We start from the raw sequence: 25,905 nt of genomic DNA, 5'->3' as shown, positions 1-25,905 counted from the left end.
GTATGGTAGTCGTCCTTCTCTTTCGGACTTCCTTCCCTCAGGATGAGAGGGTCTCGTTCCATCCATGTTGCTGCAGATGGCATTAGGGTGCTCTGTTTTATGGCGCAGGAGTATTGCATTGTGTGTATATACCGCGTCCTCTTTGGCTCTTAATTGTTATTTCCCCGATACAATCTTGTTTTCTACTGTACAACGTGGTGACCCAGTTACACATACATGTAGGCATTCTATGTTCTCACATTATCATGCTCCGTCAAACGTGACTAGACATTGTACCCAGCGCTACACAGCAGGATCTCATTGCTAATCCATTCCCAAGGCAATAGTGGGCAGGCATTAACCCCAAGCTCCCCATCCACCCCACTCCCTCCCCCTCCCCTCCCTCTTGGCCACCACAAGTCTATGCTGCAAATCCATGAGTTGCTTTTCTGTGGTATCCTCTTCTGGAATGGATCCCTTAACCGTGAACTAGTGTCCTTCTTTGCCTTTCTCGAAGGCCTTCGTTTTAAAGGCGATTTTGTTGGATATGAGCAGCGCTACTCCTGATCTCCTGTCTTGTCCATTGGCATGAAATATCTTTTCACATCTCCTCCCTTTCAATCTATATGTGACCTTTGCCCTCGGGTGAGCTTGTCTAGGCAGCAGATTGAAGGTTTTTGCTTTGGTACCCAATCTGGCACTCTGCGTCTTTTGATGGCAGCATTCGGTCCCGGAACAATTCACGTGGTCATTGATAGATGTCTCTTGATTGCCATTTGAAGCCTTGTTTTCCCATTGAGTCTATGTTTCTCTTTTCTTCTTTCTTTTCCTTTGAGTGGATGGGTTCCGTTGATTCTCTGCTGGAGTCCTTTCCTTTTCCGATTTTTGAATGTAGTGTTGGCTTTTGGTTTGTGGTTGCCCTGTTTTGTTGTTATGTTAACCCCTTCGTTTGTCTGCTCACTTTAGCCTGACCGTTACATAGGACCAAACAGGTCATTGAAACTAGACAAAGAATCTACATTTTTATACATTCCTGGCCCTCATTGTATGATTTGATGTAGTTTACTTCATTTTATGTTTTTGACATCTTCATGGATAGATCTGTATGCTGGCTTCTCTAAGTCACTGCTTTCCAATGGTTTTTTTCTTTTTTCTTTTTTTGAATTGGAGAACCCTTAGAGTATTTCTTCCAGAATGGGTTTTGTATTGCAGTACTCTTTCAGGGTTGGTTTGTTGGAGAAATTCTTGAGTTCCCCTTCAATTTGAAATGATAGTCTTGCTGGATAGGGTATTTGGAGGAGGCAGATTATTTGTTCTTTCTTTCAGTGCTTTCAATGGGTCTCGCCACCCCCTTCTGGCCTGGAGTGTTTCTGTAGAGAAAACTGCTGATAACCTTATTGGGGTTCCCTCATCATGAATGCCTTGCTGTTCTCTTGCTGCCTTTGGCCTCCTCCCTTTCTGTTTACCTTTGGCCATATTCATCAGAATAGGTCTTGCTGCCTGCCTGTTTGGGTTCAACTTGTTTGGGGCTCTCTGTCCTTCCCGTATGTTGCTATCACTCTCCTGTAGTTGTTGCTTTAAAACCTCGATTGCAGGACTCCCTGTTGTGGTGCCCTGGAAACTGGCAATGGCCCCTGCCCCTCTCCCCCAGCCACAAGGACCAGACCCTCCCTTTGGCTGATGACATGAGGAGATTTCCCACCAGATGGCCCAGCCCTGAGCGCACTAACTCTAGGAAGTCCCAGCCACTCTGCTTCTAAGCCCCACTGACCCCCTGAGCAAGACCGGCTGCCTCCAACAGGCCTGGGTATGGGCATCTTCTGAAAAGGCTCAACCAAGACCTTGAGAGAACACCAGATGTCTAAAGGAATGAGAAAGGAAGAGGGTCCCGGTTAGGGGTGTGCTGGTGCAGCCCAGGGCCTTGCCAGAGCTGAGGTCTGCAGGGGCTTGAGCTGGCCAGGCTCCACTCCCACACCAGTTCTCTTGGGCCCTGTTGGTACATATGTCCCTTCTCGGCCTTGGACAGTGCAGTGCCTTCTTCTGGACCTCCAGGGGTTCTCCAGGCACAGAGGCCCATCTGCTGATAGATTGAAGCCTGTGATTGTCCTGAGGGTCAGTCAGGAGCTTCCTCCATCAGGATGCCCGTGCCTGCCTGCATGGCTTACACAGGCTCATCATCCATGGGATGCCAGGGTTTGGAACTTCCCAGAAGTACAACTGAGTGACCGTGCATGGCAGAGACTCCTCTGACCTAGCTCTGTTGCTTGCAGCCTAAGTCTCCTGTCCTCCGGAGGGTGGTCCCAGGGGGGTTCCCTCATCTGTGACCTCCCTTTTTCAAGGTGTCTCGTGGGGATGGCCCGCTGGGGCTTAGACGGCTGACATGCCCCCTACCCCAGCATCTTCACCAATATCACCTGCTTCTCCCATGGGACCGATGAGATCCAGAAGCACATGCCTCTCCCTGAGCCCACAGTCCCTCCTCCTCACACCCAGGTCCCATCGCAGTCTCTGCAGGCTGCTGGCTCTCCTGGGCCTGGCACAGGCTTTGTGCCCCCAGAGACTGTCCCCTGCTGCTGTTCATGCTCGAGGTCCTGCAGCAGGCCTGGTGCAGACCCCCTGAGTTCCTGTGCTCCTGTCTCTGCCTCAGACTCCAGTCTCCATTTGGCAAACAGCCACACCTCCCCCACCAGCTCCATCAGCTTTCCAGGGCCCCATCTTGGCCTTCCTGTGCAACAGTGGCCACCCCATGAACCAAGCCTGCAATCTCCAATAACCAAAGGAAAGTCTCCTCCTGCTGCTGCCTTGGGGCCCTACGGCCCCTCCTGTCGTCCATACTTCCTTTTTCAGTTGGGGTCCTCCATCTGACTCCCTGGACAAGGGGAGAGGACATGAGAGGGAGAGTGTCCCAGGAGGAAGGTAGGAGTGGGGATGCTGGTGGAGCCCAGCTGGGGACAGAGAGGGTGTCTTCCCTTGAGACTCCTTCCTGCCATGGGAGTGCCCAGGCCTTCAGAGGGAATCGATTAGCTCCAGCTGCCCTCACCACTCCCACGGGCAATGGGGCTTAAATAACAAGAATGTATCAACTCACCGTTTTGGAGCCCAGCCTTCTGAGATCCTGGAATAAACAAGCTGGGTTGGCCCTGAGGCCTCTCTCCTTGGATTCCAGATGCCCATCTCCAGCCTGCGCCCTCACATCAGCTCCCTCTGTGGGACTCAGGGTCTAAATTTGCCCTTTCTATAGGGGCACCCATCCTATTGTATTAGGGGCCACCTTAGTGACCTGATTTCAGCTCTTTCTGTACAAACTCTGCTGCAGGGCTTGAGGTGGTGTTACCATGGAACTGAACCCGAAAAGGAACAATGAGTGTTCAGGTTCGATCCCTGGCCTCACTCAGGAAAGGAAGGATCCAATGTGGCCATGAGCTGTGGTGTAGGTCTCAGACCCGGCTTGGATGTGGCATTGCTGTGGCTGTGGCGTAGGCCGGCTGCCAAAGCTCCGATCGATCGATGGATCGTTCGGATGCCAAGCCTGGGAACTTCCATTTGCCGCCCCAGCAGCCCCATCCAAACAAACAAACGTAGGCAATGGAAAGACAACGAAAAGACTGCTCCACCTAAGGTCATGTTCGGAGGTCCTGGGGGAGAAGCCTTCCACATATGAACTTCGGGTAATAGAGTTGTAGCCCCTTTTTGCAGTTGTCTCCAGTGCCAGGGATGAAGGGTCTTTTGTAAAGTAAAGGAACATCAGTCCTGGGGTTGGGATGAAGGAGGATCGACTCCCCAAAGTGAGGGAGGGACGTTTCCAGAGTGCAGGGCACTCGAGCCGGAACAGAGCCCATGACCCAAGGCCATGGGGCAGGGGGTTCCAGCCCGTGGCATATAAGGCTCTTGAAGGAACGGAGTCTAGGCGACTGAGAGGGAAGCTGAAAGAGGAGCTCCAGTGCCAGGCTGTGAGATGAGGTCCAGGCCTCACAGCACTCTGCTCCTACATTGGATTCCCAGCACCCTCTTTCAGCATGCCCACGGCTCCGCTCTCCATAGCCTGAATGGGAACAACTCACTGCCCACATTTCTGGCCCCCACCCCCACATGAACACCTGCCTTCGGTCCAAGGGCCCCAGCCAGCCTGGCCCAAGGGGTCCACACCTCCAGCACTTGGAGCCTGATGTCTCCTTTTCGGCTTACCTGGCTCAGGCCAACCCGAGGGAGTTCCTGGAAGCAGTGTTGTTGCAACCCTTCCTGCCCTCTACCTGACCCAGTGTTCTCATGTAGCCACCAGGATCCTGGGAAGCCTCACAGTGGACCCAGACTTCAGGACTCACAGTGCTATGGTGGGTGACCTGTCTCTTCCTAATGTTTGCCCATTTTCTGGTGGAATAGGTCCCGCTGTTATGGTCGTGTCTTGGCAGTGCCTTATTCCCTCGAGACACCAGACTTGGGTCAGATGTGTGGTTGGCAGGTAGTTTCTCCAAACCTGTAGCTTCTTTTCACCTAGGAAAATGTTTCCATGTGATGAGGTCCGTTTTCTGTCTGGGGTAGGGTTTTGGCTGTCATGGGGAAGAACGCTTATGTTTTCATTGTTGCTGATGTTGTTGTTGCCTATTCCAGCGGTATTGATGTACTTATCTTCAGTTTGATTGAAAGGACAGTGAGGTACCATGTTGTGCTATTTCCTGCTGTGTCGCAAAGTGATTCGGTCATACATACACACACACCCCTTCTCCCTCAGATTCTATGCCCATATCGACTATCACTAACTGTGGGCTAGAGTTCCCTGGGCTCTACCACAGGTTCCTGTTGGCCGGTCATTCTATGTACTCCGTGTGCAGAAGCCAGTCCCAAACCCCCAGTCCCTCCTGCTGTGGACTTGGCTCCTTTGGGACCCATCGGGTTTTCCAAGGCTGGGAGTCTGTTTCTGTTCCGTGCACACGTTCATTTGTGTCCTCTCTTTTGGTTCCACTTAGAAGTGGTATCATACGATGTTTGTCTTTCCCTGTCCACCTTCACTTAGGATGATAATTTCCAGGTCCATCCTTGCTGCTGCAGCGTTCATGATTCCATTCTCTTGTATGATTGTGTGATGTCCCCCCCGTACATATGAACCTCATCCTCTTTATCCATGCCTCGGCCGATGGACATTTAGCTTGCTCCCTTGTCTTGGCTATTGGAAATGGTGCTTCAGTGGACATTGGGGTGCATGTGTGTTTTGAAGGGCCTTTCTTTCCTTTTGATGAAGTCCAACTTTCTGTTCTTTCCTTCCCTTTTGGGATAATGTTTTTCTTGTCATGTGGAAGACCCCTTTGCCAAGCCCGAGGACCCAGAGGTTTGCTCCAATTGTTTTTTCTTAGGTGTGGTAAACGTTGCATCGTTTGTATTTATACACATTTCACATTTGCACTGAATGTTCCCTGATGAGTTCATTTTCGTATCAGATAAAAACCCTATCCCTATTCCACTCTACTGCCCTTAAGCTTCCGTATTAGAACATCCCAGGTTGGTGTATTGCTATGGATCTATTTCTGCATTCTCTATCTGTACACTGAACTCTGTCTGCCTCTATCCCGCCAGCAATGCCAAGCTGCCCTCCATAGAGCGTTCTCATAAGCCGAATAACCTCCCACTTTAATGTGCTTTCTCGTAATTATATTGGATGTTCTGGCTCCTTTATCTTTTCTTTATACATTTTAGAATAATTTCATCCATGTGGGCCAAAATAAAATAAAAAAAAAAAACTTCTGTTGGAATTTGGCGGTATTCTGTGTTGAGTCTTCCCATCCATGAGTATAATAGGTGTCCGCATTGTTGTCGCCTTGTTTCGTTTTATCATACAGATGCTCTATCCCAAATATGTATCCCCGGATTTCCCATTGTGGCTCAGTTTGTGATGAACCTGAAAGAGTGTCCAGGAGGATGTGGGTTCAATCCCTGACCTGGCTCAGTGGGATGAGGGTCCAGTGGTGCCACCAGCGGCAGTGTGGCTTGGACCGGGTGTTGGTGGGGCTTTGATGTAGGATGGTACCTGTAGCTCCAGGTTGACCCCCTTGCCTGGGACCTTGCATATGCCGTGGCTGCAGCCATAGAATGACCGATGGAACCAAATGCTTCAAGGTTTTGGCAAATCTTGTGTATTGCATGGTGTTTTTCATTTTGGTGCCATGTTCTTTTGTGGGATTTACACACATGATGAAGGTTTTTGTGTCGACCTTGTATACTGAGACTTTGATAAAGTGACCTCCATCTCTTCCGTGTGTCTTAGAGATTCGGTGGGCCTTCCCGTGGAGGTAGCCATGCTATCCATGAGCATGGAGAATTATGTTTGTGCCTGTCTCATCTGTAGGTCTTTCTTTGTTTTTCCTGCCATGCTGCCCTGGCTGGTAGCTACAGTACTAAGTAGAAAAGGAAAAATGAGCAAGAACGTTCTGACCTGTTTTGGATGGAGGAGGAAGACGTTCATTGTTTCACCATCACGCAGGAGGCTTGGTGTAGCTTTTTGTCGAGATGTTCTTTACGGGGTTCAAGGAGTGTCCTTCTCTTCCTAGACTTCTGAGCGTTTCTTACATGAATGGGCGTGGCACATGTTCTGCAAGCGCCATTGTGACCATGTAGGTTTTCCTCAGTAATGTCTTCATGCAGCCTATAAAGTTGATGGTTGTGCATAGTAAGCCAAGCTAGTGTTCCTTGGCTAGAGTCCCTCTGAACATAGGGTATTGTCGTGAGCTCCTTTGTTCCTGCGTTTGTTGTATTTTGTGATTTGTATTTTCTCAATGCCTTGTGTGAAAACGTAGGTTGTTGATGGGCAACCTTGCATCTTTTGTATTCTATAAGCATTTCGTGCCATTTGCTTCCCTCTTAACACCAGTTTGTCTGGATCCTACCACCTCTTAGGTACTGCACGTTCCTTTGCCTACCGTTCTATATATATCTCCTGGAGAGGCCTCTTTGAGCATGGAGTCGTTTGAAGGGTGCATCTCCATGTCCACATATCTGGAGGCTTCCTTTCTTCTCATTCTCATTGTTCTGCAATGGACAGCATATGCTTTGGACCCAGTGGAGTGAAATGCAGTGGCTCTTTGTTTCCTTATCCTATAGGTTCTCCAAACATCCCAGGCAGGAACGGCTCCAATATGACTGTGACAGAAGAGTTCTCTGCCTATTTCCCTTACACTGTAACCATAAGGGGATTACCTGAACATGGAAATGCCAGGCTTCTGAAGATGTGTCTGACAGGGCCAGTTCACAGACACGCCTGCCCATTGTTCTCTGGATCAGCTTACAAGTAGAGAGAGAGCCAGGGTCCAGGAGGGGGCCCAGATGCAGTGCTCTGCTGCTTTCTATGGCCGTGGTCCCATGTGGGCATTGGCTACCACCAGAAGGCTGACATGCAGGAGCCGGGTGCAGTCCCTGGCAGGGGGATCAGCACTCCCAGTGGGCAAAGCTCCAGCCTCTCTCCTCTGCCCAGGGCAGGTCTGAGCTGTGGGTGCAGCCACCACGCTCCGAAGGCCGACGACAGAGGCACCAGGAGGCTCTCCCCAGCTCTGTCAGCCACAGTCCCTGGCTGTTGGCAGGGACTGTGATGGCCCAAGGAAGAAGGCCCACCTCCCAGCTGCAGGGAGGTGGTCTTGAGCAAGTCAGAACTGCCCTTTCTCTTCTTCAGCAAGCAACATTTCCATCCCTGCCTGTTGCTTCCCCCCAACCCATGCGGTTGCCAGTCTTTCTTTGTCAAACCTCTTCCAAAGCACTTCGTGAAAGGAAGGGCATCCTTACCCCGACTGACTAAGAAGCACCTCTTGAAAATAAGCAAGTTTCCCCTCACCCAAGACTCTTAGCTCCTTCCAAGGACCATCCTTGCTCTCTCCTGCATGCTGCTGAGTAGCAAAATGTTGGGGATCCAGAACTCCTCCAATGACTGGTATGCTAGCAATAGATTCTGTGACAACAGGAAGCTCCTCCACCCCACCAGGCAGAGGCGGTCAGGAGACCGTAGGTGATGGCTCTGTGCTCTGTGCCCCCTTTCAAGCCCTTTGCATCCCTGCCATCTGAGGAAGGAAGGCAGTGCCTGGGAAATCACCCTGGTTGCAGATGCGTCGCTTGGCCTGTCTGGCAAGAGGTCACCTGTGAGCCAGAGGGCCCGAATCCCCTCTGGAACACACTGCTTCATCCCCACCACCCAAACAGGCCCTTCCAATAAGGCTCGATGGCCTGGCCATTGGAAAGGCTGGACACTGAATGTATGCTGTCTGTGACTGGGACACAGGGGACTCGGTGCCTTGGTCTTGGAGACACATGGCATTGGAAAGGCAGAACCCAGGCCAGGGGCCCCACCTCCTAAGTCAAATGGGTTTCTTCAGCCAATGCTTTGACTCCCCCTTGAGGGGTTTGGAGATGAGCCTTTCCCTGGTATCAGAGGGTCAGCTTCCCCTTGGTGTCTGTCATAGACAAAGAGTGTCCAGCCACTGTCTCTGTCTCACACAAGCTGCACCAATCCAGCCCCTGAAATTGGGAAGCTCCTTCACCCACCCTGGGCATGGAGGCCATTTCTGTGATGCAGTGAATGTGCCATCCATTAATCCACTGTTTCCTTGTTGGATGGAGGGATGCCTGGATAGATGGAGTCTCTGATTGGCATTGGAGGGCCCCACCTGCAGCATAGGGAAGTTCCCCGACTCGGGGTCGAATCAGAGCTGGCATTGCTGTTCTACGCTACAGCCACAGCAATGGCAGATCCAAGCCACATCCGTAGCCCACACCACAGCTCAAGGCAATGCTGGATTCCTTAACCCACTGCACAAAGCCAGGGATCAAACCCACGTACTCATGGATAGCAGTCAGATTCTTCATCTTCTGAGCCATAATGGGATCTCCCTAAAATACGATTTGGTGATGGTCTGTACATCTTTCCTTTCTGCAAATTCTATTGCATTCTTTTCTTTTCCATTTTGAGTCAGCTGCATTGGGGCCTGTGGGCTGTTCCAGGCCAGGGGTCGAGTCCAAGCTGCACCTGCTGGCCTATGGCACAGCCACAGCAATACAGGACCTGAGGCATGTCTCATGCCTACACCACAGCTGACGGCAATACCAGAACCTTAGCCCAGTAAGCCATGCCATGTCTCATACCCACGTCCCCATGGATCCTAATCAGTGTCCTTAGAGCTGAGCCACAGGAACTCCTGCTCTTTCATGTTTTAATGGATTGAAAAGCATGAGTGAATGGCTCACTTTAAGTGTGCCTGCACTTGGCATTAATCCTAGATTTTTGGCGTTTGGGGCATTTTGCTTTTTCTTTTTTTTGTTTGCTTGTTTTTTATTTGGTAAGTTTTGGCTGCCCCTGTGGCACACAGACGTTCCCAGGGACAACCCAAGATCCTTAACCCTCCTCACCCCAATCGAAAAATTATCCCTGATCACGAAAAGTCCCAGGTCTTCTTGTATCAAAAGCTCCCTGGGGGTGGATGCCAGTGGGCTGGTGAGGTTGGGACCACTGAGCTTCACATGATGGAACCTCCCCCCAAGCCATTAACAGGTCATGAGATTACAGTCACTCACTCCCTCCTTTGTTTTGTCCTCACCGGGACTAAGAGGCCGCTGCCTCCACCATTTAGCACATGGCAATAATCCCACCAAGACGATAACATGGTCCCCCACCCACAAGGCACCGAAGCAGAAAGTCCTGTCCCTACAGCCAAGCCTTTTCCTCTCTGGACAGGCCACCCCCACGGGACACCCTGGAGGAGTGGAGGATCACCCCAGCCTGTCATGTGGCCACTTCAGAGAGGCAGAGAGAAACTCTCTAGAGGTAAGGGCTGCCTCCAGCCTCCATTCTCACTACCGGTGAGTGTCCAGAGGGCTGAACGGCACAAAAGCAGCTCTCTATCCCCTGAGTGTTCCGGGATGCAGAGCATGGAACCGATGCCCCAGAAGCCCCCTAGCCCAGCAGGCTGGAGAGACAGGGATGATGAGGCTGTCCCTGGGGCTAGTGAGAGCTGTGTACTCCCGGGAGCAGCCTGGGCATCCTTGTCTCTGTGGAGGAAAGACTTAGTCATTCACCTGTGGATCCAGACTGCCTGGGATCTCAAACATGCTTCGTTCCTCGCAGATCCCCTCTCTGTCCTCAGACGACCCATCTCTGAGGACACAGGCACATGCAAGATGACAGTGGACCAAGTGCATTTCACAACAGAACGATTTTATCCATGTTTTACATCCCCCATCGCAACGGAGCTACTGTGCCCACACACACACACCCAGACCCAAGTCCCCACCACCTAACCCCACCCACCCCAACCCCCTCCTGGCTCTGGTCATTCTGTCCTTCCTCCCCACCCCTATGGCAGCCAGGATGGTTGCTAGGACCTGGAGGAGCCCAAGGCTTCCATGGGGACTGCCCACTTGGACTGGCCCTGGAGGGCTGGCCCACCGTTCCTTACTGGCTGCAGTGCCACTTCCTCCTCCTCCGTGTGACACATGGGTCACACCTGCTCCTTTTGGGCTGGGAAGGGTCAACCAGCCCCAGAGCCAGGGTGTGCCTCCCAGAGCCTCGCAGGTCAGCCCTAGGCCTGGCCAGGTCCTCAGCAGCAGCCAGGCCTCCACACCGAGCCCGCTTTCTAGACTTGGCAGCTTCCAGGGGGCCTGAGCTGAGGCCCATTCTCTGGGGCACGGGGGCCTGGGAAGCTTGCTGGGCCCTCTGCCCTGCAGTGCAGACAAGACCCGAGGCAGGGACAGGGCTCTGTGGCAACCCCCAGGGCAGCAGGCTGTGGTGAAGGCCCAAGAGGAAGGCCAGGATGGGGAGCTCCTCGTCATCCTCACTGAACCCGTGACCCAGCCCTGGGGCTCCACTAAGAGGAGAGGCCTCCCTGAGAACCTTGCTGGCCCTGGGTCCTGATGGAGGGCCCAAGCGCTTGGTGCCCTGGCGAGGAAATGGCTGTGCAGTTCCAGCCTGAGGGGGCTCCTGATATCCTGGAGAGGGCACAGAGCCTTTGTGCCTGAACAGACCCCTGTCTGTTTGGCGGTGCCTTAGATGGCCATTCTCAGATAAGGAAAACGGAGGGAATTTGTTTCCAGTGGATCTAATCTAAAAATTCTTAAAGGATCTTCTTGAGACAGAAGGGGAATGATTATAGAAAGAAACATGGAATATCAGGAGTGAAAAAGAGGAATATCCAGTGTTGATATTTGATGAGGATAACATTATTCTCCACTGAGGTTTTTCCTTCTTTTTCTTTTTTCTTTTCTCTTTTTGCCTTTTCTAGGGCTGCTTCCCGTGGTCTATGGAGATTCCCAGGCTACAGGTCAAATGAGAGCTGTAGCCACTGGCATATGCCAGAGCCACAGCAATGCCAGAGCTGAGCCACATCTGCAACCTACACCACAGCTCACAGCAATGCCAGATCCTTAAGCCACATGAGCAAGGCCAGGGTTCGAACCCACAACCTCATGGTTCCTAGTCATATTCGTTAACCACTGCGCCACAACGGGAACTCCTTCACTGAGGTTTTAAAAATGATGTTTGATGTTTCAAAACAAAAACTACTGTGGCATTTGAAGTGGTTCTCAATGTATTTGCAAACAATATTTAAAACAGAATGTCAGAAACTGCTAAAAAAAAATGAGGTGTACATGGGCCAACTGAAGGAGCTTCCAATGGCCAAAGTGAAGCAATTTGACCAAGAAAATAAGTAATATAGTAGTAGTTTATAACCCAAAGTATAAAATAAATGGCTATGAATCCCTATTAATCAATAAATGACTAAATTAATCATTCAGTCAATCAATAAGGGATAATAAAAATATATTGTACAGAAGAATTCCAAATAACTTATGTAGGTACTCTGTTCTCAGGACGTGCAGCACAATTTCCTGCTTTTAACTGTAGACTGATTATCATGTCATGTTGTTAAAAAGGACAATATAGAAAGGGAATAAAAAGACAGTGGAAAAATCTAACAGGAGTCAAGGTCAACAACACAAGTGCTAAGTCCTTCCTAGAGTATGTGTATCATTGATATGTGAAGAGAATGGCACTTTACCTCTGTGATCTTCTCCCCAAAGTCCATAAACTCCATCTAATCATGAAGAAACATCAGGCATATTCCAAGCGGGGGACATTCTACAAACTAAGTGACCAGCATCCTCAAAACTGTCAAGGTCATCAAAAACAAGGTGTCTGAGAAATTGTCACAGCCCAAGAGGGGCCTAAGGAGGTATGGCAACTAAAAGTAACTTGGTATCATAGATGGAATACTAGAACAGAAAAAACACATGAGGTGAAAACTAAGGAAGTTTGAATAAAAAGTATGGATTTTAAAGTATGGACTTCAGGAATTCCATACTTTAAATTGGCTCAGTGGGTTAAGAACCCGACAGGGTCCATGAAGATGTGGGATCTATCCCTGGCCTTGCTCAGTGGATTAAGGATCAAAATGTAGCATCACTGCAAGCTGCCGCATGGGTTGCCATTGTGGCTGGGATCCAGCATTGCTGTTGCTGTGGCTGTGGCATAGGCTGGCAGCTGCAGCTCCGTTTCAACCCCTAGCCTGGGAACTTCCTAGAGGCCTTAAAACATATATATTTTAAACAGAAAGTATGTATATACATTTGTTTGTTGTTTTTTCTTTTTTCCAGGGCCATACTCGCAGCATATGGAGGTTCTCAGGCTAGGCGTCAAATTGGAACTATACCTGCCAGCTCACACCACAGCCACAGCAATGCAGGATCAAAGCCACATCTGAGACCTACAACACAGCTCATGGCAACGCTGGATCCTTAACCCACTGGACAAGCTCAAGGCTCAAACCTGTGTCCTCATGGATGTTGGTCAGAGGACACTGAGCCATGATGGGAACCCCTTTTTTCTTTCTTTTTCCTTTTTTTTTTTTTTTTTTTTTGAGAGAGAGAGGGAGAATATGAACATGAATGCATGAATGCATACCAAGGGAAAAAGAGTAAGAATGAGAATCTAACAGGATATAAACCTGGGTTTCAGGGAATTCCCAACTATACCTGCCAGCTCACACCACAGCCACAGCAATGCAGGATCAAAGCCACATCTGAGACCTACAACACAGCTCATGGCAACGCTGGATCCTTAACCCACTGAACAAGCTCAAGGCTCAAACCTGTCTCCTCTTGGATGTTGTTCAGTGGACCCTGAGCCATGATGGGAACTCCTTTTTTTCCTTCTTTTTTCCTTTTTTTTTTTTTTTTTTTTTTGAGAGAGACAGAGGGAGAATATGAACATGAATGCATACCAAGAGAAAAAGTGTAAGAATGAGAATCTAACAGGATATAAACCTGGGTTTCAGGGAGTTCCCATTGTGGCACAGCAGAACCAAATCCAGCTAGTATCCATGAGGATTCGGGTTCTATCCCTGGCCTTGCTCACTGGGTGGGGGATCCAGTGTTGCCGTGAGCTGTGGTGTATGTCAAAGATATGGCTCATATATTGCATCGCTGAATAGTGTCTGAATAGACAGACTGAGTGAGGTATTGAAGAGGCAAGAATGCTGAAGAAGCTTTGAAGTATGCTTGTGGCAATGACCTAGGCTCATAGCAATGATCTTGGCTTTTAGGGAAGCAAAAGCTAGCACACTGGACCCTGAGGCCCAGTGATGCACCACCATGGAGTCTGATTTTATTTGCAATGTCTTGGGCACTCAGTATGCAGGAGCCTTTTAGGACTGGCTGAGCCACTGGAAACAGAAATCAAGGAGGAAGTCACAGTACTCGGTACTAGGAAGGGGAGGTGCCTTCCACCTTCCTCGGTCCTGTAGTATTGCTACTTCTCCTCTGCAGAGAAAACATAGCCTGAAGTGTGACAAGTTCTAGCAGGTGTGAGAAGGCTCCCCGCCTTCTTTAGCCCTCTGCGATTTGGAACTGCTCATTCTAGCCTTCACATGGAGTGTATGGTCTCTATCAGGTTTTAGGATTTCATTATAGTTTCTTGCCTTATTCTCAAATTATTTCTCTTTCCTTTATAATTATTTAAAAGTCCACCAGTTGGCTTCTCTAACCATTACAATTTGAGAGATGAGACCCTGTCTTCTCCCATAGGACTCAGCCTTACACTATCTCAGGGACCCGAGAGGCCAGGCCTCCTTCTCTATGCCTGGTTCACATCCTTCTGGTTGAATTCAAGCAGTGAGAGGACACATTTTCCTTTTGAAAAACAAAGTTGGCTTTGGACACACTCTGCAAGTGTACGTTTTCAACTTAGAGCTCTGTGCTCTTTGTTAAAAGCCCCCTTTGGGTTAATTATAAAGTGCCTAAATTATATTTGATTATTTCAGGAGAAAAATATGCACTAGGACAGTGTGTCTGTGCCTGCAAATCCACTGACTGACATTCCATTCTCTACATTCCACTTTTTCTCAAGAAATGTCCTGACTACATGTGTCATTCAAACAAGCCAGTTGTGAGAGGCATTGGGAGAAAGCATGGAGCCCTTTCTAGGTTTCTGGGCTAAAATGTACTTTAAAATAGCCCCTCCACTCCTATAACTATCTCTTCCACCCCTGTGCATGTATGAGACCTTCCCTTATGAGATTCCATACTCATGAAAATATGGATAGGATGAAACCAACATGGGAGTACCGTCCTGCATTGTGGCTCTCCCACGTGGTTTGTGGAAGGAGAAACTGGCCTTTCATGGTTGCTGCATCTCATCCACTTTTCCCAGAATGGCTCCTGCTGCCTGAGTTGGTGACGGTAGGACTGGGCATCTTCCATCCCACCCTCTCCCTCAGGTCCTTTGTGGAACTGCTGCAAATCCACCCAAGATGGCATGTCTTCCCTTGGCATCTGTTCTGCAGCTGGGACAATCTCCATGGCATAACACAAAGGGCGATGTGGTTCGTGTTGGAAAGCTCTTGAAGTTGAAAACTGCTTTAACAGGCCAAATCCTGGAAACTTGTTTATGAAATGTCCTCATAACTCTTCACGAAGCTGCACTGGGTACATCAACCCTCTATGGCTTGGAGGCAACTGTGAGATGTGAGGACACTCAGGAGGAAATGTCCGTTTGTTTTCCAAGTTAGTTTAGCACAAGATCACTGTCACCCAAGCAATGGAACATGTTGCTATGGGAACTGCAAAGATGATAATGCTGCTTCAAAAGGTTGACAATTGGAAAAGCCTCTTTTTTTTATGTCATGCCCATGGGATGCACATTTTGCTTAGATCATTACTGTTGAAAGTTTGTTCATATAAACTGTTTGGGAGCAAATAATTTGTGACTCTTAAAATATTTAGAATATTGAAATTTGGGGAAAAGTATTACCATCTAGGTGCATTAAAATCGCTTGTGTGCTGGAACTCTCACAGGCCTGATGGAGTCAGAGTTGTTATCAGGAAGATATAAAATCTCCCTGCAAAGCCATGTGGAATGGCCCATCTCATTCATGTCTTATCCTGGATTCAGGCCACTGATGAATGGTTTATGCACAGAGTCTTGGTGCATTTCTTTTTTCACTTTCATCTCCTGAAATTTCCTGCTTTCACAATATAGGTTATAGAACCATGACAGTCTCTTCATGAAACCATGACTGGAGCCACATGCCATATGCCCCCACGCATGTTTGCATCATTACACGGACATGGATGAGTGCATATCTATGTATGAGTGCATGGGTATATACATACCTATTCAGTCCTCATTGTCATGTGGTTGGGGTCTGTAGTCACCACAAACATGGAATCAGTGAACACTGAACCACTGCGCCCATGGGAAATTCAGGGTTAGGTTCCTGCCAGCCTCTGGTCACACTTTTTTGTCTCTTGATAAATACAAAAGCTTATTTTATATGTGTGTCTGTTTAAAGACACCTTGTTTAATATACACTGTTGTTTCATTGGCACTGAACTCACAGCCAATTGCACTGTAATCCTATGTGTAAACCAAATGTATCTAACCAATGTATTTCCCCCCCCATAAAGTCCTAGACAACACTTCAGCACCAAACATGGGGGCCATTTGAAAGAGTTAAATCACACACACACACCACAAAAATGTGGGGAAATGTGGCACTAAATAGACCAGAGAAGGGGCATTTGCTTACAGTATGAGTGGAAACAAGAAGGCAGAGTTTCGCTTTGTTCAGCCTTAGCTGGAAATGCATTTGTAGGTAGATGAATTTTTCTCTTCTCTGTGTGTGTCCACATATGAGCAAAAGCACCCCAAGCCCTGACTTGGGGTGACAAATACATTTTTAGTGAATAGGTGAATTCTCTGATATGGAATCTGTGACTAATGAGAACCAACTCTATGTGTATATATATATATAATCAATAACATCTTGCCACCAGATGGAAGATCCAGTGGTGAACCATGTGGAAGCCAGGGCAGACCTCTGCCAGCCAGAACATACTGTACACTTCCTGTCCCTTGAGCACTTCCTTCTTCTGAGCACTCCGGGAATGAGCTCCCTACTCCCTGGCTCCTCAAGCCCTGGCTTTTATCCTCCTCGCAAGGCACCTACAGTGTGTGTTGGAGTGATGCTTTCTCCAGGTGCATGACCTGTTATCCTTTTAGGCTGTGCAGATGTGGAGGGTGAGCCAGGGCCCCATGTTCAGGGAGTTATCCACAGCTGGTGGGTGAGCCACATGTGAGAAGATCTGCAATACGGAAATGCTTGCGTCAGGAGACTGGAGGTGGGCAAGACTCATCTGGAAGATATTATTGGCCTGTCTCCCTTCCATGGCTTTCTTTTTGTCTGGTTTACTGGCTGCCCCAGCCATCATGCAGATGACAGAGGAATGAATTAGCAGTCTAGAGACTGTGCCAGGTCTTGCTTGTACAACCAGGGAGGAGTTGCTCTTCACGTCCTCATCTGTAGAACAAGGTCATTTGTTTAGGGAAATCCTATGGTTCTAAAGTCCTTTTTGAAAAAAAAAGAATTAATAATGTAATTCTGAGAAACTCGGATGGAATTGTGTAACAAGGTACTTGCATGCCATTTCAGAAACCCTGTTTTTGTCTGTTTCCCCCCCCCCCTTAGGGCTGCATCCGTGGCATATGGAGGTTCCCAGGCTAGGGGTTGCATCAGAGCTGTAGCCACCAGCCTACACCTCAGCCACAGCAATGAGGGATGCAAGCCACATCTGCAGCCTACACCACAGCTCACAGCAATGCTGGAACCTTAACCCACTGAGGGAGGTCAGGAAACCAACTTGTGTCCTCAGCAAGCTAGTCAGATTCATTTCCACTGAGCCACATTGGGAACTCCAGGAGCCCTGTTCTTTATGAAAGTATTCAGGAGATAATGCAATATGTGCTTTATATCTTCTCCACTTAAAAAGCTGACTCATTTGCAGAAAAACTTTTTGGATGGTTTTTATGAATGATTTGGGTTTTCAGAGTTAAAAGAATTTTGAGTTGTGATAGCATCACAACCCCTAAAAATTGTTTAATAGCATCAAGATTAGGTTGGCCGTTTTGTTTGGGATTTTAGTAACTGAGAAAGTATAGGTTGTTAGCAGCACTCTGGAGCATGTACTACCCGTAGCACACGCTGTTAGTCACTAAAATTATACTGGTTCTAGACACAACAGGATTCCCATTTTTCAGTTGATGAAACCAAGGTTCAGAATGGCTAGGATGTTGGATACACTCTTCAAATCCAAGTATCCAGGTCCCATAACCTACATTCTTTTCCTTTGGCTTTGTAAAGTAAAACACTCTAAATGTACATTAGATTTTATCGGCCAAATGTGGAAATTATGTTTTGCAATTTTTAGCTCCAGTGTAGTTATAAGATCTAGTATATGGGAATAAAGACATTGAGGAAGTAGACTTATTTTACTAGGAACCAACACCTCATCCCTTTTGCAGAACAAAATTAGACTTTAAAAAAACCCCAAGATGTTATTAAAGGAAACTTTCAAATATAGTTTTATATAATTCTGGTAGTATTGCTTTTAAGCTGGTAGCTGCTATATATGTTAGTTGCCTTGTGCATCTACCAAGCGAAAAGCACTGTACTTAGCAAAATTGTCAGCAATTTCTTTAGATGCCCTTTGACTCTCTGGTGAGCAATGAAAACATTCCCATCTACTCCTCAGGGAGAGTCTGAATGTAAACACATCATTCCTTCTGTTCAGCTCCTGGGCACCCTCTCTACCTTTCTGAGTCTTCTGTCCAAGTTGGTTACCTTGTCACCAACATCCCACTCATGAAAGGGTCAGCACTTCCCTGAGGACTGCTCACCATTGGTCACTTTTCTCTCCTCTCCCAATCAGGACTGTCTTGTCACATCACATCACATCACCTTTCACTCACCAAGTGTTTATGGAGCATTCAGCTCACGCCAGACACTATTCGAGGTACTGGGAACACAGCAAAGAGGACAGGAGAGTAAAATCCCTGCTTGGGGCTTACATTCTAGTGGAGAAAAGAGAAAACAAACAAGAGATGGGGACCGAGTGTTGCTGGTGGACCTGGCAGTGTGCTCCAGAGAGGGACCAGAAGGAGGAAAGGACACCTGAGTGGATGAGACTGAAGCTGGGGACCAGTGAGGGAGGGGTGGGAACAGTGTGGTTGTGGGGGACAGAGGACAACGTGGAAGAGGCCTGGAGGGAGCAGGTGCAGGGAGGGACTGTGAGCGGCCAGAGGCCCGGGGATGGTGGCCTAGGTGGGACCCGGCCAGCAGCGGGGAGCAGAGGGTAACCACTGCAGGTAGAGCTGGGGATGGGCCAAGGGAGCTGGACACGGTAGCTTCCAGCAGTAGGCATAGAGACCAGGTGGAAGTTGTGTTCCTGACACTTTCCAGCTGGGCCGCATCAAGGGGCCACCTGCCCTCGTGGCTCCAGCCCAGCGAAGGAAAGGAAAGCATTCTCCATCACCCGAAGATGGGGCTGTGAGTTCCAAGCACGCACTCTGCAGTCAGGCTGGCCTGGGAGCTTCACAGTGTCTCCTCAGTTCATGGGCGGGGGGCGGGGGGGGGGGTGGTGGCGAGCTGACAAGGCAGGCGCGCTGGGGCTCGGCGGTGGGGCGCAGAGCCACTGCAGGCGGCGTGGGGTGGCGGCGGGGGGGGGGGGGGGGGGGTAGACTCGGCAGGAAGACGGGGCCTTAGCAGGCCCTGTACGGTGGGGGGGGGACCCCCCTCAGTAGGCCTTGCGGGGAGGCACGGCCTCTTCAGTCCAGGTGCCAGGGGGGCGGGGCCTCGGCAGGCTGTGTTACTGGGGGGCGCGGCTTCTGCCGGACGCGCGCGGACGGGGCGGGGCCTCTGAAGGCCACGGGCCAGGTGGGCAAGGATTCTGCAGGCCGCGGGCTGGGAGGCGGGGTTTCGGCAGGCCCTGCGCCGGGGGGGCGGGGCCTCCGCTGGCTATGTGACTGGGGGGCGCGGCTTCTGGGGGCCGCGGGGAGAGGCGGGGCCTAGACAGGCCTTGTCCTGGGGGGACGGGGCCTGGGCCAGCCATGTGCGGGGAGGCGGGGTCTCGGCGGTCCATGTGCCGGGGGGGCGGGGCCTCAGCAGGCCAAGTGCCAGGTAGGCAAGGTTTCTGCAGGCCGCGCGCGCGGGGCGGCGGTGCCAGGGCAGGCCAAGTGCCAGGTGGGCGCGGCTCCTGCAGGCCCCGCGCGGGGAGGCGGCGCCTCGGCAAGCCATGTGCCAGGGAGGCAGGGCCTTGGCAGGCCGAGTGCCAGGGAGGAGAAGCCTCGGCAGGCCCTGTGCCGGGGGGGCGGGGCCTCGGCAGGCCGCGCGCGGGGAGGTGGTGCTTCGACAGGCCGCGCGCGGGGGGAGCGGGGCCTCGGTAGGCTATATGACTGGGGGTCGCGGCTTCTGCAGGCCGAGCCAGGGAGGCGGGGCCTCGGCAGGCCTTTTCCTGGGGCGACGGGGCCTCGGCAGGCCGCGCGCGGCGAGGGCGGGGCCAGGGCAGGCCTTTTCCTGGGGGAACGGGGCCTCGGCAGGCCGCGTGCCAGGGAGGCGGGACCTCGGTAGGCCGTTTCCTGGGGGGGCGGGGCCTCGCAGGCCGCGCGCTGACAGGGGGTCCTCGGCCGGCCTTGTGCCTGGGAGGCGGGGCCTCGGCCGGCCATGTGCCAGGTTGCCGTGGCTTCTGCAGGCCAAGCACGGGTGGGGTGGGGTGGTGTTGGGGGCCTCGGCTGTCAATGTGCCCAGGGGGCGGGGCCTCGGCAGGCCGCGCGCGGGGAGGCGGGGCCTCGGCAGGCCATGTGCCAAGTTTGTGGGGCCTCTGCAGGCCCTCTGCCGGGGGGCTTGGCCTCAGCAGGCTATGTGACTGGGAGGCGCGGGTTCTGCAGGCCGAGCGCGGGGGGGCGGGGCCTCGGCTGGCAATGTGCCCGGGGGGCTGGGCCTCGGCAGGCCACGGGAGGCGGGGGCACACGACTCACACAGCCGAGTTCACAGTCCGCTGCCATCTTGAATGGCGGTGTTGCTCTTAGTTTCCTCAGGAACCCTTAGTTTTTTAATGGCTGGCGCAGCTGCTTCCCTAACTGGGGTCTGCAGTGCAGGCGTGGTGTCTCTGCACTGTGCCCTGCAAGCAACTGAAACCCGGCCAAGCACAAAGGAAAAGAAAAGGTAGACTTTGCTTTATTTCCCAGACTGTACTTTTATGAGCAGGGAATTGTTAATGGGCTTTCTAGGTGACAGTTGAACTGCTGAGGAGAAGAAGGAGGCCTGGCGGGGGGCAGAGGCGTCCAGGGCGCCAGAAGAGCCAGTGGGGAGCAGGTGGTGGTGCTGAGGGAGTGAGGGGGCGGTGGGGAAGACGGAGATGAGATGTGAGGGTGGTGGTGAGATGGGGAGGATGGCGATGAGATGGGAGGGTGGTGGTGAAGTGGGAGGTCGGTGATGAGATGGAGGGTGGTGGTGAAATGGGAGGGTGGTGGTGAGGTGGGAGGATGCCAGTGATGAAGTGGGGAGGACAGCGATGAGGTGGGAGTACGGAGATGAGGTGGGAGGATGGTGGAGTTGAGCTGAGAGGGTGGTTAGGAGATCTGCGTTGAGGTGGGAGGATGGGGATGAAGGAGGAGGGTGACAATGGGATGGTGACAGATGTGATGAAGTGGGAGGTCGGTAATGAGGTGGGAATAAGGCGGGGTGGATGGTGATGAGGTGAGAGGACAGCTAGAGGAAGTGGAGAAGGGGCTGACTGCAGGGCCAGCAGTGAGAGGGCTGTCACACAGCACAGGAATCTTGACAGGCATCCAGCTTGAGAGGAAAGCCTTCAGGAAGGAGGGGTGTTGGGTGTCATTCAGATGGGCCCAGTTATGGTAGATTGAGGACGGTATCAGCACTACTAAATATCAAATAGACAACCTATCAGCATCTTGTACGAACCTGTAATGGAAACGAATCTGGAAAAGACTAGATATACACATGCAGGGGTATAATGGAATCACTTTTCTGCACACCTGACACACAACATTGGAAATCCACTCTACTTCAATAAAAAAGTTATTCAGGAGGGGACAGGAGCAGAGTAATAATTAGATTATTGTGGTGACAGTCACCAACTTCCAGCCCCCTTTGGTGCTGGGCTCCTCCTTCGTGCTCTCACAGGTGCAAATGCCTCTGACCCTCTGCCCAGACGTGACTCTTGCTAGAATGTCCATGTTAGAGGGGCTGTGACTCTTTAAAAGGAATTTTTCCCAGGTGGGGTCCCCAGGGTCCCAGGCCTGGCTTGCCAAGAGTGGTCATGAGGGGCCAACTCTCACAAAAGCCCTGGGACTGAGAAGGCCTGCATCAGCTTCCACTTGGAGCCATGGAGGTGGCCAGTTACAAATGCCTTTTTAATGTTGCTCCCAACACTCTGTAACATATCAGGCCATTGCTTCAGGTAACTTCATCGTGAGGCCACTTTCCATTTTATTTCATATTTTCCTGAAGGGATATTGTCCTTGTCAAGCAGACAGGAGCTGACGAGGTGAGGGATCGTAACAATGTGTTATAACTTTATAAAATTTCTCACCTAGCTCCCTCCCATCATCAACTCAAGATCTAAGATACCGGAAAAGCATCTCTTCTCTCCTCCTTTTTCTTCCTCTGGCTGGTCCTGACCAGAGGGCCCTAGTGAGAGCAGCTCCTGATAATGTCAGGATCTTCTTCGGAACCTGCAGCATAATTCATTTTCCCCGGAATGGATGTGGAGCCTCCCAGTGCTTCCAAATTGGGCTGCACCAACTCTGAGACTTCTGTGTTCCATTTTCTCAACGCTCCAATGAATTGTCAAGACAAAGCTTTGTGTCAAGATAGAGAAGCATCTTTTCCCAGGCCTGCATTTCTGGCTGGGAAACAGGAGCCCAAATCCTAAATGTGTCTATTTGGTCAGCTTACAGTCCAAACAGCGATTTTGGAAATGCGGAGTTTGCAGAGCCTGATGCCTCTCCTGCAGTTTAAATCTGCACGGTTGTCACCAGTTACAGACTATGGCAGATGGCTTGCAGTGTGTAGAGGAGGACAATGGACAAGGAGTCAAAGAGAGAAAAGAGCAGCGCATGTCCTGGTTCAGCTCCTCCAAGTTGCCATTAAAAGTGCATAATTTCACCAGACTCTAGCCTCAAACATCCATGGTCAATTAAAAGCTGTCTCCGGTCAATGGGTTGTGGTGCAGAGTTTCTATGTTCTAGGGACACCTTCTACCCTTTAGACAGACTGCCTTTCGCCCTGAAAAATGGCATCCAAAGCTCCACTGTCAGCTAACAAGTGTGTAACTTGCATTGGTGGCACCTTCAGGTTTCATGGCATTTCCTGTCTCTTCACCATGTATAGGCTGTGCGTTAAAAATTCTGAAATCCCCTTTTCTATTCTCAAGGGTTCCCACACCCCAGATGATGATGGAATCCGCAATTATAATAAGCAACTTCCAAAAAAAATTAAGGGCCCTGCTTTCCTTACAACCATTGCTCCTTTCCCTATAATTCTTCAAACTGGCCCAAGACATTTTAAGGCTGCTGTCTTTGGCTTCTGTGCAGAAAAGAGTGCCTCCTGGTTTCTTCATCTGCTGAAGATGGACCTAGTCCCTTCTCATTTCTTAACCTAAGCTGTGAACCTTTTGCTAATGATGATTTGTAGTCTGAGCTCTCTGGGGTCCAGAGAGAGCTCTGCAGGTGCCTGTCAAATGCTCCACCTGAGAAAGACCAAGCCAAGCTAAATCAAGCACCATGGCTTGACTCAGCTTTCCAAGTTCTGCAGCAGAACAGCAACCCCCCACCCCCACCAGGAACAGAACCTCCCATCAACAACTTCCTCGCTCCCCCTGGGTTTCTCCCAGTAATTTTTTGAAGATTGCCCGGGGCTGCCAGCCTCATCTGCCTTTTCACTTGGCTCGTTCCTCCTCTCCCAGCTATTTGCTAAAATACAGGGCTTCCTCCCCCTCTTGTTAGAACAAAACTTGCTAGGAAGTTGACCCTAGTCTTCTGAGGCTTCCTCATGTTGTCCCAAAGCCTGTCAGGTAATTTGTAAGTTTGTTAGTTTAAGTGGCAGAGCTAAAGGCTTTTCTCTAACCAACTGACTGGTTGGTTTCCCCTCTGCCTCTGAGCAAGCTTCATTCTAGAGTCAGAGATGTCCAGGCACAGCCTTCTGAGTACACTCTCCTCTTGACTTTGAAATCTTCACTGGGCTTTGCCTGCATCTATGCTGGACGATGAGCCTCGGCAACACATGAGGAGTTTCATGCCTCACTGGTCAGCACCACTGTGCTGCTGGGCTGGAGCCTCCATCCTCCATTCCTATATCCATGCCTACTTTTCAGGCTCACTGGTGAAAAAATAGGATGAGGAAGCAGGAAAGGATCAGAGGCAAGGAGCATGGTCTCACTGACAGTCCATAAGCCTGAATATCTGAGTTTCAGCTCCTTTTATGCAGGTTTCACAGCTGAGAAACAGCCCACCCAATCCTCATTCTGTCTTCACACCACAAGGCTGGCATGGGCAGAGTGCCATCAGGAGAGAACACAGCTCCCACCATGGAGAACCCCTCTAAACTTGCTTGCACCAACGTCTAGTTCCAACAGCATGTGGCCCATGGAAAATGCAGCTGCGGTCAGTAACTGAGGTTCTCAGACAGCCTTGCCCTTGCATCCTAGCTCCTGGCACATGCTCCTTCCTGGTTCGCCTACCATGAAGCATGTGACCCCTCTGATGAAACACATATGTGATGACTGACATCCTGGGTTTCTGCCCATGGCAAGTAGGCCCCTGCAGTCACTGGACCACAGTTCTCCCCCACCAAAAGACCCTGCAGGCCATGGAGCACCATGGCTTACAGCAGGGTTTTGACCCCCATCACTAATGTCATCCCACTAAGTATGTGACAAGAAGACTCTTGTTAAGCCTAAAACCTAATTTGATATGTGGAAGATCCATCTTGACATAAGACCTCAGACTGGTGACAGTTTGGTTTACAGAGAGAGGGTCACAGTCCCAGAGGAGAGATCTACCCAGCAAGGGTTCTCGATGAGGAAGACAGAGCTTTATCCCCTTATTCCTGCAGCATCCACCCTTGACCTTCATGGTTCACTTTGGTCTCAGGCTTTCTCCCAGTGTTGAAGTGAGGGTGTGGGTGTTGTCCTGTACCTCTCCTAGGTCTTAAGAGTACAGCCAACACTCAGCCTCCTCCCACACTCTGGCCCCTCAATCAGCCCTGGACACCTAATGTGGATATGACAGACATGCAGCTGCTGCGACAGCCCCTGATGAGTGCCAAGACCAGCCTTCCCAGTGAGTCCACTCAGGACCTGAGGCATTGCTCAGCTGGCTTGCTGCCTCCAGCAGCACTCAGTCAGGTGGTGGTCCTTCCTCACCCAGCAGAGCCAGGCTCTCCTGGACTGTTAACATGGAATTTGGAGGGAATCTTGTGCCTCAAAGAGCATCACTCTTCTGGGGAGAGAAGAGGAATACATATGACAATATTAAAGCCAAGGCTGTGTGGTGAAAGTTTAATAGAACAAATATATGGCTGGCTGGCTGAGGAATAATAAGATCACTCTGATGATGAGGACTTTACTGCACTGGTTTCCAGACCCTTGTTTGCTAAATAAATGTATTTACTTGGACTCCAAGCTACTGGGTGACCTTGGTCCAATGACTCCACTTCTTCCAGCCATTGTTTCTTCATTGTAAACTGAGAGGATGGGGCTCTGTGAGTGATTCTTGGAGTATCCTCGTACTGGGGGAGGATGTCTCATATTTTTGGAGCATAAATACTCTCTACCATTTACTGGGCATGTTTTCAGGGGGTGCAGAGTTGACCCTAGTCTTGTTGCTCTTGTGCTGGTGGCAGGAAGCCATTGTTGCTGCCTTCCAGGACATTGTTGTCCGATGGGGAATATGTGATGGGGTCTTTCTAAATCCCCTGACCAACCCCTCCCCCTGGTCAAATAAATTCCAAAACTATTTAAAGAAACCTCTGAAAGACTGAGATGAAAGTATTTGTACTGTAGATGTCCCCCAGATGATTCACTTATTGGTTGATGAATTTTATAATGTGTGATTAGATTTAGTCTAAGATCATAAGTCCTTTCTTATGAAATGTACATGCAGCTAGCACCCATGTCTGCATTATTCTCTGGGACTTGAGTAAGAATCTTGTTTGAAAGTCACTGCTATCAGGAAGCAAAGTGTTTGGGGTGTGTGCAGCCTGAGCGTGGCCAAGAGTTGAGTCCCTCTGGTTCATGCAGCTCTACCAGATAACCTGCTGTCACATAACCTACTGCGATGTTTCATCCATGTAGAGTATGTTAGCAGCTGTCCGGTGGGGCCTAGAGCAGCTCACTGCAGAAAGGAGTGTGGAGAGAGGGGTGGCTGAAGTGGGTATGGGGTCCAGAACAGGGCTCTGTGAGGGGAACCCAGGAAAGGTGTCTGTGTCAAGACTGATCATCCCAGAGCACCATTGGACTGATTGAGGGAGGGAGAGTGTGATATGAAAAATAGCAAACCCAAGGAGTTCCTGTTGTGGCACAGTGGAAACAAATCTGACTGGTATCCAC

At 50.4% G+C, this 25,905-nt stretch overlaps 1 long non-coding RNA gene across 1 annotated transcript in view; it reads left to right on the top strand.

Annotated features, from left to right (window-relative positions):
• Window positions 1-24,293, top strand: part of LOC146396271 (uncharacterized) — a 145,711-nt gene extending 121,418 nt beyond the window's left edge. The window contains exon 4 of the long non-coding RNA XR_014827767.1: window positions 24,112-24,293. This is a non-coding gene — a long non-coding RNA (uncharacterized LOC146396271). The remainder of the gene's footprint in view (window positions 1-24,111) is intronic.
• The last annotated feature ends 1,612 nt before the right edge of the window (window positions 24,294-25,905 follow it).

Source organism: Sus scrofa, chromosome 14 (genome assembly GCF_054392235.1).
Source record: "Sus scrofa isolate SSC_HxYL_T2T_F1_AM1 chromosome 14, Sscrofa_HxYL_maternal_Yorkshire_Landrace_v2.0, whole genome shotgun sequence".
NCBI classification, from domain to species: Eukaryota; Metazoa; Chordata; class Mammalia; order Artiodactyla; family Suidae; genus Sus; species Sus scrofa.
Note: the sequence above shows the minus strand (reverse complement) of the source record. Positions and strands in the feature narration are given on the sequence as shown.